Here is a 16434-nt window from a genome sequence, read left to right as displayed (position 1 = left end):
ACCCTAGAAGAAAACCTAGGCAATACCATTCAGGATATAGGCATGGGCAAAGACTTTATGACTAAAACACCAAAAGCAATGGCAACAAAAGCCAAAATAGACAAATGGGATCTAATTAAACTAAAGAGCTTCTGCACAGCAAAAGAAACTATCATCAGAGTGAAGAGGCAACCCACAGAATGGAAGACAATTTTTGCAATCTATCCATCTGACAAAGGGCCAATATCCAGAATCTACAAAGAACTTAGACAAATGTACAAGAAAAAAACAAATAACCCCATCAAAAAGTGGGCGAAGGATATAAACAAACACTTTTCAAAAGAAGAGATTTATGTGGCCAACAAACGTATGAAAAAAAGGTCATCATCACTAGTCATTAGAGGAATGCAAATCTAAACCACAATGAGGTATCATCTCACACCAGTTAGAATGGTGATCATTAAAAAGTCAGGAAACAACAGGTGCTGGAGAGGATGTGGAGAAATAGGAATTCTTTTATACTGTTGGTGGGAGTGTAAATTAGTTCAACCATTGTGGAAGACAGCGTGGTGATTCCTCAAGTATCTAGAACTAGAAATACCATTTAATCCAGCAATCCCATTACTGGGTATATACCCAAAGGATTAGAAATCATTCTACTATAAAGACACGTGCACGTGTATGTTTATTGCAGCACTATTCACAATAGCAAAGACTTGGAACCAACCCAAATACCCATCACTGTTAGACTGGATAGAGAAAATGTGTACATATATATCATGGAATACTATGCAGCCATAAAAAAGAATGAGTTGCTGTCTTTTGCAGGGACAGGGATGAAGCTGGAAACCATCATTCTCAGCAAACTAACACAGGAACAGAAAACCAAATACTACATATTCTCGCTCATAAGTGGGAGTTGAACAATGAGAATCTATGGGCACAGGGAGGGGAACATCACACACTGGGGCTATTGGGGGACAAGGGGAGGGACAGCATTAGGAGAAATACCTAATGTAGATGGGTGCACCAAACCACCATGGTACATGTATACCTATGTAAAAAACCTGTACGTTCTGCACATGTACCCCAGAACTTAAAGTATAATTTTTTTAAAAAAGTGAAAAAAGAAGAAAAAAAAGAAACCAAATCCTGTACCCCTTAACCGTCACCTCCCAAAGCCCCATCCCTCCTAGGCCTAGGAATGAACAAACACAGTAATCTGTTTTCTGTCTCTCTAGATTTTTCTGTTTTGAACATTTCATATAAATAGAATCATATGATATGTTCTCCTATGCGACTGACATCTTTCACTAAGCATAATGTTTTCAAGGTTCATCCATGTTGTATCATGTATCAGTACTTCATTTATTCTTATTGCAGAATAATATTTAATTTTATGGATAGACTACATTCTGTTTCTCCATTCGTCAACTCATGGACATTTGGGTTGTTTTCACTTCTATGTTAAGTTTTTGTGTGGACATAGGTTTTCATTTCTCTGGGGTTTATACCAGTGAGGAGAATTGCTAGGTTATGTGGTAACTCTGTGTTTGCCATTTGAGGAATTGCAAGGCTTTTCCAAAGTGGAGCTAGGGGAAAGGTTTTAGTTGGTTTTCTGGAGTGAGAAGGCAGAGGCAGAAGGCAAGATGAAAGTAATGCTGTTTTCCTCTTAAGAAGGTCAAGGGTAATCAGAATTGGCAGTAGCCAACATGTTGTTGGTAAACTTTCTGAGAGCCTACCATGTCAGAGAGGATGAGAGAAGCCAGAGCTGATGTGCCAAAATGTATAGCAACTTTATTTTACAACATGAGCATTTCAAAAATGAAGTTTTAAAGCTCTCTTTACAGATGTAGGCATTTCCAACATGAAATGTAATTATAACCTCTAGGCTAGAGCTAGAGCCAGGGAGAAAGGAACCTAGAGCTAGAGAGAAAGGAACCGAGTGTGAGCTAAGAACATGAAGCCTGTGAGAAAGAAACAAGTCTCCAGTAAGGAAGTACAAAACTTAGTCTTGTGCATGATGTTTCCACCTTCTGTGAGGTTTAAACCATTGTGCAGAAAGGACCATGATTACCTAGTGACAGCTTTGATGTCATCAAGTGCTCTCTCTCCAGCTCTCACCCATTTTTCTGTGTGACCACATTTTAAAACTCTACACCTCAGTAAAAGATCAAGTATATAGTAGGTGTTTAATAAAAATATGTGACCGGGCATGGTGACTCACATCTGTAATCTCAGCTTTTTGGGAGGCTGAGGTGGGTGGATCACTTGAGGTCAAGAGTTCAAGACCAGCCTGACCAACGTGGGGAAACCCTGTCTCTACTAAAAATACAAAAAAATTAGCCAAGTGTGGTGGCACATGCCTGTAGTCCCAGGTAGTTGGGAGGCTGAGGCATGAGAATCGCTTGAACCCAGGAGGCAGAGGCTGCAGTGAGTCAACTCTGACTCACCACCGTACTCCAGCCTGGGCAACAGAGCGAGACTCGGTATCAAAAAAATATATGTGGACTCTGAATTAATAACTCTGTTTATAGATGAATTTGTTGGACAAAGATACATTTTATTCATAAATTGATTGATTTTGAGGAGTAGTTATGTTGAAATTTTTTACACACCTTTTTTCCCCTTAAATTAGAGTGGATAAGCTTCTTAATACACCAGAGCTTTCTTCCTAAGATTTACAATTTGTTTTTAGTCATTGTTTAGATATTTTGAAAAATGGAGTAGGTCCAAGTCAACTTAACTACTTGTTAAATGACTAACTACTCTGTGTAAGACACCACAATAGGCACAGGAGAACATGAAAAAAGTGACACTTGTTCTGTGTCCTCAAACAACTTAAAAAAAAACCTAGTAATATTTGTGTTTCAGTTTTAAATTTGAATCATAGAAAAATGATTAAAAATAAGGCTGTGGCTGAGTATGGTGGAAGGGGTAGACATTGTACCAGCTGCACTCTGCTCTTCCTTGGATTAATCATCATCCTGGGTGTTATCTAAGCAGAACTGTCTGCTGAGGTTATACCACTTAGGTCATAGAAGGCTTGTTTTTCATGGGCCAAACAGAACCAGGTTCTCTGTCAAAAGTTAATTAGTAATAAACGATGATAACATTATTAACAACGTGGAGGAGGCAATTCAGTGGCCTGGCTTGTTGTTTATTGATGTTTGCATTGTGGACTGGCACTGTTGTATATATTTTTGTTTCCATCTTATTTAGAGCACAGAGTCACAGGAAATTAATATTTGTTAAACAAACACATGAAGGGCTATACAACTCGTTTTTTTCATTCATTTACAAGTTTGTAACAATAACATTTATAAAGGCAAAAAACCTTTTTGCAGATGATCCCTGTCCATGGCCTGAAAATACTTTAGGGAGAAGCAGCAGTGTACCCAGGTTGTGGCTTGGGGTGGAAGTCAGAAGAGCCTTCAACCAATATATCCATCGTGGCCCCTGCAGGCACTGGAGCAACACCAAAAACATTTCCAAGTGGTCCTCCTTAGTGTTCCATTTTCCAAATCATAGGCTTTCTAGGGGCTGAGAGTGCACATTTCCTTCACAGGTGGAATGAGTCTGCCTTTCTGAATTTTGAATAAAATACAGGACCTGAATGGTATCTATATCAGTTAACATTTTTAAAACAAAAAACTGTCTGTCAACACTGCATGTTCTCACTCATAGGTGGGAATTGAACAATGAGAACACTTGGACACAGGAAGGGGAACATCACACACCGGGGCCTGTTGTGGGGTAGGGGGAGAGGGGAGGGATAGCATTAGGAGATATACCTAATGTAAAGGATGAGTTAACGGGTGCAGCACATCAACATGGCACATGTATACATGTGTAACAAACCTGTACATTGTGCACATGTACCCTAGAACATAAAGTATAATTTAAAATAAAACTGTCCCTCTAGGGTTCACAATATCTGTTTTCTTTTCATCCTCCTGATTGGGAAAATTTAGATCAGAGACAGACACAGGCTTACTTATCATACCTGCCCAGGCACATGTATATATGCACACACTCACTGCTTCCCCACCACCCAACACACAGAGAGGAGACAGAGAAAATAACGGGGGTGGGGATGCAGAGTGGGAAACTATTAGATTTATTTGGCAGTCTTTTTGTATCTGAAAAAATTGCAGTGTCCATATTTGACCAAAGCCATAATGGTACCCTAGTTCTAATCACCAGCTTCCTCATTTCATTTCTCAAAGATTTAACTTCTGAAAGACTCAGACGTTGGATAATATATTTTTGAAAGGAGACAGTTTTAAAATAACTACTTAAGTTATTTAAAGATTGTTCCCTTTGTTGTTGGACACTGAGCACAAAGAACGTCAATCTGAATTGCTGTGGGACATTTTGTTTTATGCTACTGTCCAGGAGAATAACAAAATTTTAGTTTAAGCTACAGTTGGAATTATTCTTCAAAAATCCGATAGCTATGCACCTACAAATGCCTTGCTTTAAACAACCTTCAGAATCAGTTCTATTATTGTTCACTTACTACACGCTGTAAAAAATTGGATAAAACTAGTGGTAGCAAAATATTGAGCTGACTGTGGGCCTGAGACATGGCACTGTGTGGTTCTTTTTGTGAGATCCACAAATTTTAATTAAGGTCCACAATTGCACATCCTTCTATTCAAAGTAATCCAAAATACTTTCTTAGTTTTATAACTCAGTGACTTTTTATATTAGCACTTTCAGATTGACCATTCATATTTCCAAATTTTGGTGGAGATTAGAGCTTTCATAAGTCATCCAAAAATATTGGATCTATCACCCCATGAGACTACTATGTATTTATTGTTTCCTTTTTTAAAAAAATTTCACAAGAGAAGTATACTAGCTCCAAGAGGCTGTGAGTCGTCCTACTTTAAATGGTAGTGGCAGAAAGAAAAACAAAATACCTTGTTTACCATTGGTGATTTCCAAATTGTTGTGTCTTCCAGATAGCTTAGAGAGGTTAAATTACCACAATGAACACCATTTTGAAAATATGTTTCTCTTGGTATCCAAAGACATCAAGTTAAAATCTTAGTTTCATGGAATTTTAACATAACCCACATTTTGGGGGAAGAAAATCACAAAGGGTTTTCATGTACTGTTATCTCAAAACCCTGCAATGTTAGCTGACCACCAGGGTTGTTTTCCTGGGGTAGATAATGTTTTCCAGCTGTCCTGTTACCACCTCTTCCTTGTTTCTCTTATTTGGGCCACCACTTGCTCTTCACCGTAACCAAATAGTCAAATCAGTGTTGACTGTATTGCTATTATAGATAAAAAAAAAAAAAAAGAAGAACGAAGTGAGTTTATATCATGGCACTCTCTATCAATTAGGAATCAAACTCTGAGCTCCCAGGTGATTGTCATCAAGGCCTAGAGAAGGATACCAGCCACAGGGCAAATTGCAGAGAGAAAATTCTTTCCTGAAGTACAGAGGTTCTCATAGCTATTAGTTTTAACCCTGCTAAGTTAATTATTTATTATGAATGTAGAAACCGAATTATAGCAAATGCAGATGTGTATATGAATTGCAATATTGACCTGCTTTACTCAATGCAGAGTCATGAAACGGGACAATTTCCCATCAAATCCTCATACTACCATAGAACTTTCAATATGTGCCCACAAGGGCAGCCCTCCCAATACTCTATATTGCCTTTTAAAGCAATAGGAGGCTTCTTAAGGCTCTCACAGATTTAATAAAACCTCCATCAAATTTCGGTTGCTGTAGCCCCAAACAATCAAGTTGCAAGGACTTGTGAGGCCTCACCTGGATTTGCACGGCTGTGGAGCCAGACGGAGTTTTTATTAAACCTGATCTCACACTGTTGGAGATGTTGGTGGAGTTGAGCGAATGAGCAACTGGAGCCGCTCCATGGTGGGACAGATCCAATGGGCAATCCTCTGTGCAGGCACCCCCCAGCACTGCTTGCCTGTTGTACGTTGCAGTGTTTACATAGCGTTTTCACAGAAGGATTCATTTAGGATTAACTTAATTGAATAAACACAAAGCTGCATAATTTATGGACCAAAATAGTTTTTCCTGGTTGGGTTGCTGACTAGCATTTCCTTTCTCCCTAATGGAATATTGTAAAGCCCCCATATTGTTATAATCAGAATTTCATCTTTGAGTTGATTCTGTTCATTTGCATAATATGATTTTATTATAAGCCAGATGTATAAATAATTGCTCATAAAGAGAGCTTTTCCTTCAAGCAAAGTAATGCAAATATATGTGTGTACATATACACAGATGTGTGTATATATACAAATATAGCTTATGTTTAATTTTTTATTTTTCTAATAGAATAACTAAATCCAGTAGCAAAATCTTTTCATTATGTGGATTATACTGAATTCTTGTTCATGTTTACCCCCAAAAAGATAATTTAGGAAAATCAATACAGTGGCTGAGATTTTGCTAATGAGATAGGATAGAGTACATGCTGGGAAGGTGTAGTGATTGTTCTGGGGTCCCAGAAAATTAGCCATCATGGTACTTCCCTATTTAAGAATCCATAATATTCCCTTTTGTCTGTTAAATCAAGTTTGGACTGCTTTACTTGTATTTCAAGAGCTTTCATAATCTGGCTTCATCCTACCTGTCCAGCCTGATCAACCCTGCTCATTACTACATGCCTTCCATTAGGGATTGGTGAGCAGTGATAATCACTCCCTATGGGCACCACATATGGCCTCGTACCTCATTTGCTGAAAATGCATCATGGTCTTTGCACCTGCTGTTCCCTCTACATTGAATGCTCGCTCAACTTTTTGTGCCTGCCAGTTGAAATGTTAGCTATTTTTAAAGGTGCTGCATAAAATCCATCATCTCAGGATGAGAAGGAAACTGACTACTCGGTCCTACAGTGAACTTCCACTTCTGTGGTAGGTTGAAAAATAGCACCCCAAAGATATGTCTAATCCTCATCTCTAGAACCTGTGAATATTACTTCTTTTGAAAAAAAAGGTCTTTGCAGATACAATTAAGGATTTTGAGATAAGGAGATTGTCCTGGATGATCTGGGTGGGCCCAAAATGCTATCGCAAGCACCCTTATAAGAGAAATGAGAGGGAAATTTGACACACAGAAGAGGAGGAGGCAAGTGACTGTGGAGGCAGAGATTGGAATGATGTCGTCACAAATCAAAGAAGGCCTATAGCCACCAGAAGCTGGAGGAGGCAAAGACGTAATTCTCCCCTGGATTCTTAGTAAGGAGTGTGGCCCTGATTTTGGATTTCTGGTCTCCAGAAGTAGGAAAGAGTAAGTTTCTGTTTCTTTAAGCTACCAAATTTGTGGTAATTTGTTACCATAGAAAATAAAGACATCTTCTTTGGAAAGTATTGAATGTTTACTCTGGTACAGGTAAGAATCTAATCGTTCCCTAATGCTTCATGTGTGGCTGCTCTCTTCCCAAATAGATTATAAATTATTGGTAGGCTCTTAGAGGTAACTGGCACAGATATGGTCATAGAATATCACTGAATTCTTTTGGAATATGTACTGCTTATTTTTAACATACTGGAAGAGACAAGATGCTGGTTGTCTCTCAGTGTTCTGTTGGCAATTGATATTCTTGCTTCAGGTCAATAGTCACCTCTACAATGTGATTGTGGATCTCAATTAACTGTTTTCTCTTGAACTGTCTGTGCAAAAGTATAATAGATGTAGGTATTTGATATGTCTTTGTTATCTAGTCCAGTATCCTCCTCATCTACAAATCCCCTGTGTGGTAATTTTTTGGTTCCCAGGGTTGCTGACACACCTGCAGTCCATTTTCATCTGTTACAGAATGTCATCATTGTGGCTGGCTCCCATTTAAATTTCTCATCTTTCCAGAGGAAAGGGTCCAAAGGGCTTATGAGATTGGCAGTGCTATACCTCAGCTTAGCATTCTGGGCTTATGCAACTACAACAGGGCTAGCAAAATTAGCAGGCACAAGAACCATATAAGGCCAGACCTCATGAGGCCAGGCTGCACTTCCCCTGATGTCCAGGGCTCTCTAGAGCAGAACTCACAGTGCCTCAACATTGGAGCATGGAACATAGCTGGATAGGGAATGAAGCTCAATGTCCTGACCTGATAGTCTTCTGACAATCATTTAAAATGACTCATTTATAAGGAGGCTAAATTTTCAAGAATGAGTTCCTTCAAGTTAAATATTTTGGAATACATTTTAGTTTGGCTATTCGCAGTAACTTTTATTTGGTCACAAATGTAAGTCAAGGTAGAAAGTGTAGGCTGGTTATGCCTGGTTCTGACATTGAGAACTTTAGAACCTCCTCTGAGGTATATCAATATTTAGAAATTTGAATTTCAGAGGAAAAGTTCACCTAAATATTCATCTGCAGGAGATCTGAACTAGGTTCTTGGTTTACCACAAGACTAGTCTCTGGAGACAGAGATGAAAACACTTGATCAAATTAATTTATAACTGCCTTTTCAGGCTGTTAAATAGTAACCCATGGGTATTCTAAGGGGAAACTTCAATAATATTTCTAATCAAGGGGCTACTGGTATCAAAATAACTAGTGCCTTCCTGCCTGTCTCTATGAGGACAGTTTAAATACTGTAAAAAATGTTCAAGACTCTTTTCTCTACTCTTTAATAATATTGTCCCCAAGTGGTACTATTGGTAAGCCCGAGGGCAAATCTCAGGGTATTCCTAGCATGGTTTCCCAGAGAGGGATTCTGTAAGCAAAATTTCCTTGATAATGAGACAAATAGTTTTCCCTGATTTACTGCTAGCCAAAATGTGTGCATTTAAATCCAGGTAACCACACTCATTGTAGCCTTTTTGTTAATTTCTCCTAGGTTGAAGAAAGCCCTTACTAAAGGGAGTTCTTTAGCTGCAAAACTATTTAGATCCTTTTCTGAGTGGTGGCTCACCTGGTTTAACTCTTCAGATGTAGTTAAAGTAGAAGGGACACAAAGAAAAGTCAATCTAATTTACAAAAAGCAATAACTTGTGATAACCAAATTCATCCAATTGACTTTTGAGTGTCTCCTCAAAGTTCTAAATTAACTTTCTTTTCAACAAGCTGCAGGTCTGAGTCTCTCCATCTGTTACTCCATAGGATAAGCAGGTAGGCTATAGGCTTACTAATTTTATCACTAACCAGGACCATATTCAGTATAACTAAGTTGAAAAAGTTTAAAAAATAATTTTAGACACTTTGTAAGGTTTATTGGTTTATCAATGGCTTTTGGATCATATACAGGAACTGTCAATTAGGCATGTCACCTGATCCTGATCTAGCCTTTCAAAGTTTCTTTTAGCGTTTGTCTACATACTACATCAAAATCACAGTGGGGAAAGCGAATTCCATTTGTAAGTGGCATGAAAAAAGGCTTTCTCCATATATATATATGCATTTCTAATGATTTTCTGTGGTTCAAAGATGAACTGGATGCTCCCTACCAAATGGAAACATGCTTCACATTCTGCTGATCCCAGAATGTCACCTACACTTAATACTGCCTTTGGACTCAGGGATGACTTCCTACAGGAGGCGATGCTTTAAGAGTGGCTTTGTCGGGCAGATAAAAGGTCAGTGAGCCCTCTGGCAGAAGGAACAGCACATTTATATGTAGGTTGGAGACAGCTTGACACCTTGGGGCACTTTAAGTGGTGCCTCAGAGCCAATTGTAGTTCCAAACTATAGTCCTAAACTCAGCCTGGGAAGCTCTCAGCCTGCAGCTTTTGAGTGAAAGTGTGTCAGTTGCTTGCTTTTCAATTCAGAGAATTGCTTTGGTCTCTGCTGTTACTTTTATGTCCTAAAACCGTCTTCACTTCTATGTGGGTTCCCTGAATTTGGTTCCTTTGCCTTCAGACAAGCACCTTTCTCCTGCCCGGTCTTGGAAACAGCTAGCATGGATGTTTGCCAGGATTTTGATCCAGCCTTTCCCCAAAACAGTCTCGGCTTTCATTGGATTCCCTTCTGGGGGCGGCCTGCAAGGAAGTGACACCAGCCTCTGTCCCAGGTTCCTGGCCCAGACCTCGTCCTTTTTGTATGACTAGGATGGGGATCACTGGTACCCAGGATGCAAAACCAGAGTGGTAGGAAAGGGCCAGATTGCTGAGGCCCTTGCATGGTACGTTAAGGTATTTGGAGTCTATCCATAGCTTTGGTGAGCCACTGGGTGAATTGAAGTAGTGCAGTGAGGTGATCAATATCCATTTTATAAAGATGACCTTGGTGGTCTGGAGGAAAGTGAATGAAGAGGGGAATAACAGGAGGCTGTGCCAATACTCAAATTAGAATTGAGGAACAAAGGTAATATCAGAGAGGTTAAACAAGGAAAGAGATTCAAAATATTTTAAAAAGTAATGTTGATGAGAATTGTTGACTTGGATTTAAAAGTAAGAGAATGGGAAAGAGAGAGAGGTTAAGAAAACTTGCAGGGTGGTGCCATATTACTTGTAATAGGATCACAGGAGGATGATCAGGTTTAAGGAGAAGTGAATGGAATAACAATGGACTTAGTCATAATACATCTTGAGTGTGAGTCTTCTATGAGGAATCCAGGTAGAGCAACCCAGTACACAGTTGAGAGTGTGAGGAGAGATGGTTAAAGGTAAAGGCCTATGAGTTGTCATTGGCACCCATAAATTGTGGTAGAATATTATTCAGCTCTTGATAATTATAATTACTTAAAATGATAATTACTAAGACTAAGTAGAATATGAAAACATAAAAAGAACAGGGTAAAAAATTGTATTTATTGTGTGACTTCAACTATATAAAAATTGTGTTTGTAAACAGATAAAAGTGTTTGTAAACAGATAAAAGGGAAATAGAAAAATTAAACACAGCAGATTTGTTAAGATGGTGGATTATTTTTAAATTTTTCATATTCTACCTCTTTTAAAAAAGAATTTGCAGTGTCATGAGACATCATTAATTTTCTAAAAGCGTCACTTCTGTGATTATAATATTGTTCATGTAATACATTAAAAATTGCAAGGGCTGTTGGGCACGGGTGTGAAAATATTAATATGAGATATCATAAGAGAAAGTACTTTGTAAACTTCCATGTGAATGATTATTACAATATGAACATGATCCTTTTTTGACTGTCTAAAGAAGTGATATTTTCATAGTTAGCTTCTAGTATTTTGTGTTCTAGATGTTTGTGTTAGTATACAGATTCTCTACATCATTTTGAAGATCATAGCCATGGAATTTCCTGAAAATTTATAATATGAGTAAAACACAAGTAAAAAAAGCTTTGATGAAATTTGCTTGGATTATCAGACTCATTTATCGAGCAACCACTGTATGCCAGGTGCCATGCTGATGACATATGAAAAGAATAAAACATACCTTCTATCTTCAGGAATCTTAGAATTTGGCGCAAGAAATGAAAAGCAAATAAGCAATTATTCAGTGTGATGGGTGAGATCAAGGGGAGCTTACCCAGAATTTTAAGGGAACACATCACATAAGACACCAGAGACTTTCCAGAGAAGATGGTGTCTGCAATGAGTGTTGAATAATGTGGAGAATTTGAGTTAAGGACTTGGGGGAAGTACCTTCCAGGAAGGGGAAGGCATCATATGCAAACTCTCAGAAGTAAGCAAGTGTGACACATTTGGACAACTTGTAGAAGCTTACTTTGGCTTTTCATAGAGCTGGTATAGAGGGCAAGTGATACTGAAGGTAGAGGGCAAGTCCAAATGGTATTATTTGCTATGCTCAGAATATTGGACTTGGTCCTGTAAGAAGTGGTAAGTCATTGGAAGACTAGCCATGGGAATCACATAATTAGAAAAGTTATTCTGGATGTAGTGTGTTGAATGATTGGGACGGACCTGGAAGGAAGGACAAGACCCCTGTAACTGTTGCTATGATGCAGAAAGAGAAACGTGAGCCTGAATTGGGTAAGCAGGACTGAAGAGTAGAAAATGGAGGTGGGAGCTATTCATGAAGAGGAATCAGCAACACTTGGTGTCAGAGGGAAAGTGAGAGAAAGAGAAGAGTCAAGGATGATCCCTGAGTTTCTGGCTTGGAGAATGAGAGGAAGGGGAAAACAGGAAGAGCAGGTTTGGGTTGGTAAGCTCGATTTTGGTACATTGAGTTGGAGGATTCTGTGGGATAGCAGTGTGATGAAAAAAAAATCGAATAGGTGGTGACATATATCAATCTGGACTTTGGATGAGATATTTGACTAAGATTTCTCAGGTGAGGGAGCTAAAAATCTGAAGTGGACATTGAAGAAGTCAGTACTGTGTGTCTGGCACATACAGGATGCAGATGCAAGTGAATAAATTAATGGAGTTGTGGATTCTTTGGAATTGGAGGAAGCTTCAAGGACCATCTAGTCTAATAGATCACACAGTGACTCAAGTTGGATTCAGAAACCTAGGCTTTATGAATTTACATCCAGTTGTCTTTCTGCTGTATATTGCTGCTGGGGTGGACATAGAAGAGAGAACTGAATGAAGAAAAGCATGAAAGAGGAAACTGACTTGGTGAGAGCAAGAAGCAGGAGTTTGCTACCAAGTAGTGGTAAATGAGGTGACCATCCCCGGCTCTCACCCAACCCCAACACACCAGACCAACTTCTGACGTCCTGTAATGGTAGCCGGGGAGAGGCCTCTTGAATGGCCTTCCTAAAAGGCAGTCAAATTTTCATGGCTTGTCCACCTTCTGGAGGCCCAGATTTCTCCCCCTTTCTTTAGGTGAGGGGTCACTTCGCCTCTATGTGAGAGTTATGAAGGGCTGCTTTGTTCCAGGAGAAATTTTGTCACCTGCACAAGTCAAAAGCCATGATTTCCATGGTTCTGTGAACTCAGGCAAAACCATGGATTTTCATAAAGAAAGATTCAATTGTGTAATAGCTTTCTCACTGCTGTGATGTTTCAGGACAACTTAACTGTAATGTCATTTCCATGCTTCTAAATTGTTTTTTATCGCAGATGAAATGAAATGAAGCTGTTAATGACAAGCTGAATGGGAAATGCATCTGGCAGCCCTGTGAGGGATGAATCAGCTGCCCTCTCCTTGTGAGAGCGACACCTTGCTTTTATTTTGCCCAGCTCTTCAAAGTGAAATGGCAAATAGCATTAGCAGATCAGGCCAGGAGGACTGAAGGCAACTTTGTGGTGTATGTAATTTGGTGCTTCTTTGCTGTTGGATGTATTTGTGTTAAGTGCCCCCATCTACTCAAATATCAGAGGAGGAATTTTTGAATTTGGGTAGTACTGACTCTCTTAGGTTGGTGGGAAGTTTGCAGGGTAGATTGTGTGATAAAGAAAATTAGTAATTTCTTGAGACTGGCCTCCTTGAGGCCTGGGTAAAAGGTTATAAGGACAGATCTCATTAGGCTGAAAGGTGTTTTATATTATCAAAGCAGGGCTTTCTCAAGGCTGTTTGTCCTTTTGCCTGGGGGAAGATGAGTTTTCTAAATGACTCAACTAACTTCTTTTTGGCATACTTTTGCATTTGGTTCATGTCCAGGTACCAGAAAGAATGTAAATATGGAATGAATCAACTTTTTCCACATTTTTCTCTAGCAGTTCTTTTATGAAGAACAGATTTTCCATAGAGGAAATTAAAAAATACATAAAACTGAGAAACGATGGTGTTGTTGAGAGCGGCCTCATTTTCCATGTCACTTTGTAACTGGCAATGCACACTGTATTCAAATGGTGTTAATATAAAGTATAGAGTTTGTTTCAATTAGCTTCATTTCTCCTCAAGATGAGGAATTATCATAAATCCCTGAAATAACAGTTGACTCAGAGATGCTTGTGTCATTGCACTGGGATTTTTTTACAGCTTTTCTTAAAAAAACTACACTTAGTTATAAAAATGATTAAACTCTGATTTAATGCATTTGATATGGGCCTTTTGCCTAAATTAGGAATGAGGAGAGGAGGGCAATACTATAACTCATTTTCAAAGAGAGAAAAATTATTCTTTTGCAGTAAATTTGGGTAGAATATTTTTTTCCATTTTAGAGCATTTTTCTACATGGAACACAAGAATTTTCATTAGCATTCAGTTCAGATTTTTTTGTTGGATGCCACTCTTTTGAATGATTTGAAAATATTCTTCTGGTGCATCTGTAAACATCTGAAAATTCAATATTTGGTAAAAGACAATTGATATGGACAGCTCAAAAAGCCAGAACTTTATGCAAAGCAGTATCTGGATTGCCATCTAAATGAAAACCGCATGTCAAACAGATGCCATAAATATGAATTCAGACAAATGCCCATTGATAGTTTTTCTGTGGTGCATCTTAGATGGTTCAGTGAGTTACAGATCTTGTGAAGTGCAGCCTGTTTGGTATGCTGAAGGCAAGTTAAAGTTCCCTTCTTTTCTATTGTGACACTACAAGTCTAACCTTTATTGTCAGGGTCTCAGCTGAATTTTCTAACAGCAGATGAGTGGGAATTCATGGAAATAGCATGTGTTTCACCAGTTTCCTTTATTTCTCCCTCAGGACAAGCAGCTGTCAGGTCAGCCCCCCATTGCAGAGCTTGAAGCCATCAAGAGCAGGGATATATTTGCCTTGTTCTGAGGGCAGGCTTTCTGCCGACTCCGGAGATCACATAAATACCTTCAGGCCAGCGTGTCTGAGTCATCAGTGAGTGACCTCCTTGACAGGCTGAAACCACAAAATGGGACTTATGGAGCCAGTGAAGCAGGCTGCCCAGCTCCGGGTTCAGCTGAAGCAATCAACAGGAAGGGGAGATTCATTCATGTTTGCACTCCCACTTTTCTACATGGTAGGAAAGTAATTCCAGAGAGTAATAGTAGTGTAACAACGCATCCACATAACTTTTATAACCCCATTACCTCCAGTGCTTTACAATGAAATCCAGAGTCTTTGATAGAACATGTTCCTTAATTTCTTTATAATTACAACTAGACATAGTTTTAGAAAGGAAGCTTGACTTTTTAAAATATGAGTTTAACATCTTTTCGTTAGCAGATCTCACTTGCGTGAGGTGAGGAAGGCCAGTTTTGCTACTAACCTAGCTTACTTCCCTAGGTCATGGGATGTGAGCTTCCTAGGATGAGAAAGGAGGAAGACGCTAGTCTTTGTTTTCAAGTGGTTGCCATTGTTGTGTGGAGTTGAGAGCTCATGTACTTTGTGTCCTTAAAAAGTGTATTTCTTGGTTTTTTCTCAGTAATAATTTCTAACACTAACTTAGTGCTAGATTATTTACCTACATCATTGTATTCGCTTCTTGAAATAACCCTGTAATTAATATTATTGGCCTCAGGGTGAAACCAAAGCTGATGGGATAAATAACTTGCCGGAAGTCATGCTAATAAGGGGTAACTGACCAATTTGAATCTGCCTATCTGCCCACAGAGCTTATATTCTTCTTCATTTACCAAGGCTTGAAAAATGTCTGAACTGACCAAGGGATGTACTAATTTTGTCTTCACACTACAGGTCTGTGAAGTGTGGGACTGTGGAACAACTGCATTTATTAAGTACGCTTAGTACATCTTTTTTAAGTTTTTGATTTTTTTTTCATTTATTCAACAAACATTTAGTAAAAACTTTCTACTAGGTGCTGGTGATATAGCTATGAACAAAACAAGTAAAAAAAACCTTCTATGTAGAAGTCAGAATGAGGCAGAGTGAGAACTCAACCTGCTTTTGCTAAAGGGAAGGAAGAGGCTGTGACTCAAAGAATGCAGACATCATGTAGAAGTTGGGCAAGGTGCTAGGAGATGGATTCTTCTCTAGAGACTCCATAAAAGGAGCGCAGCCCTGCTAACATTTTGATTCTACCCCAGTAAGATCCATGTCAAACTTTTAACCTATAGAAGTGTAGGATAATAAATTTGTATTGTTTAATGCTACCAAATTTGTGGTAATTTGTTAAAGCAGCAATAGTAAACTCATGTAGATGACATTGAAAGATTCTCCTCAGAGTCTGGGCATCATCAGATTTGCTGTCTTCATGAGATTCTTGCACTGGCAGTGTAGAGCCTCAATCACTGGGGCCAAGGCTAAAGGCAGAGAGATGTAAAGACAAAATATCACAGGGTCAGAGTCCACCATAAAGCAGTGGTTGTGAGTTTGTTTGCTTGTTTGGCAAAGCATTTGTAGAGTAAATGTTGTAAAGCTGAAGAGAAGGAGCCAGAGATGAGCATGTTAAAAATTGAGGATAAGGGGCCAGGTGCGGTGGCTCACACCTGTAATCCCAGCACTTTGGGAGGCTGAGGTGGGCGGATCATAAGATCAGGAGATCGAGACCAACCTGGCTAATATGGTGAAACCCCATCTCTACTAAAAGTACAAAAAATTAGCTGGTCGTGGTGGTGGGCGCCTGTAGTCCCAGCTACTTGGGAGGTTGAGGCAGGAGAATGGCGTGAACAAAGGAGGCAGAGCTTGCAGTGAACTGACATCACACCACTACACTCCAGCCTGGGCAACAGAGTGAGACTCCATCTCA

The sequence above is a fragment of the Colobus angolensis genome, unplaced genomic scaffold, assembly GCF_000951035.1.
Source record: "Colobus angolensis palliatus isolate OR3802 unplaced genomic scaffold, Cang.pa_1.0 Scaffold48, whole genome shotgun sequence".
In the NCBI taxonomy this organism is placed as follows: domain Eukaryota; kingdom Metazoa; phylum Chordata; class Mammalia; order Primates; family Cercopithecidae; genus Colobus; species Colobus angolensis.
The sequence above is the reverse complement of the archived record's forward strand: the minus strand, read 5'-3'. Positions refer to the sequence as shown.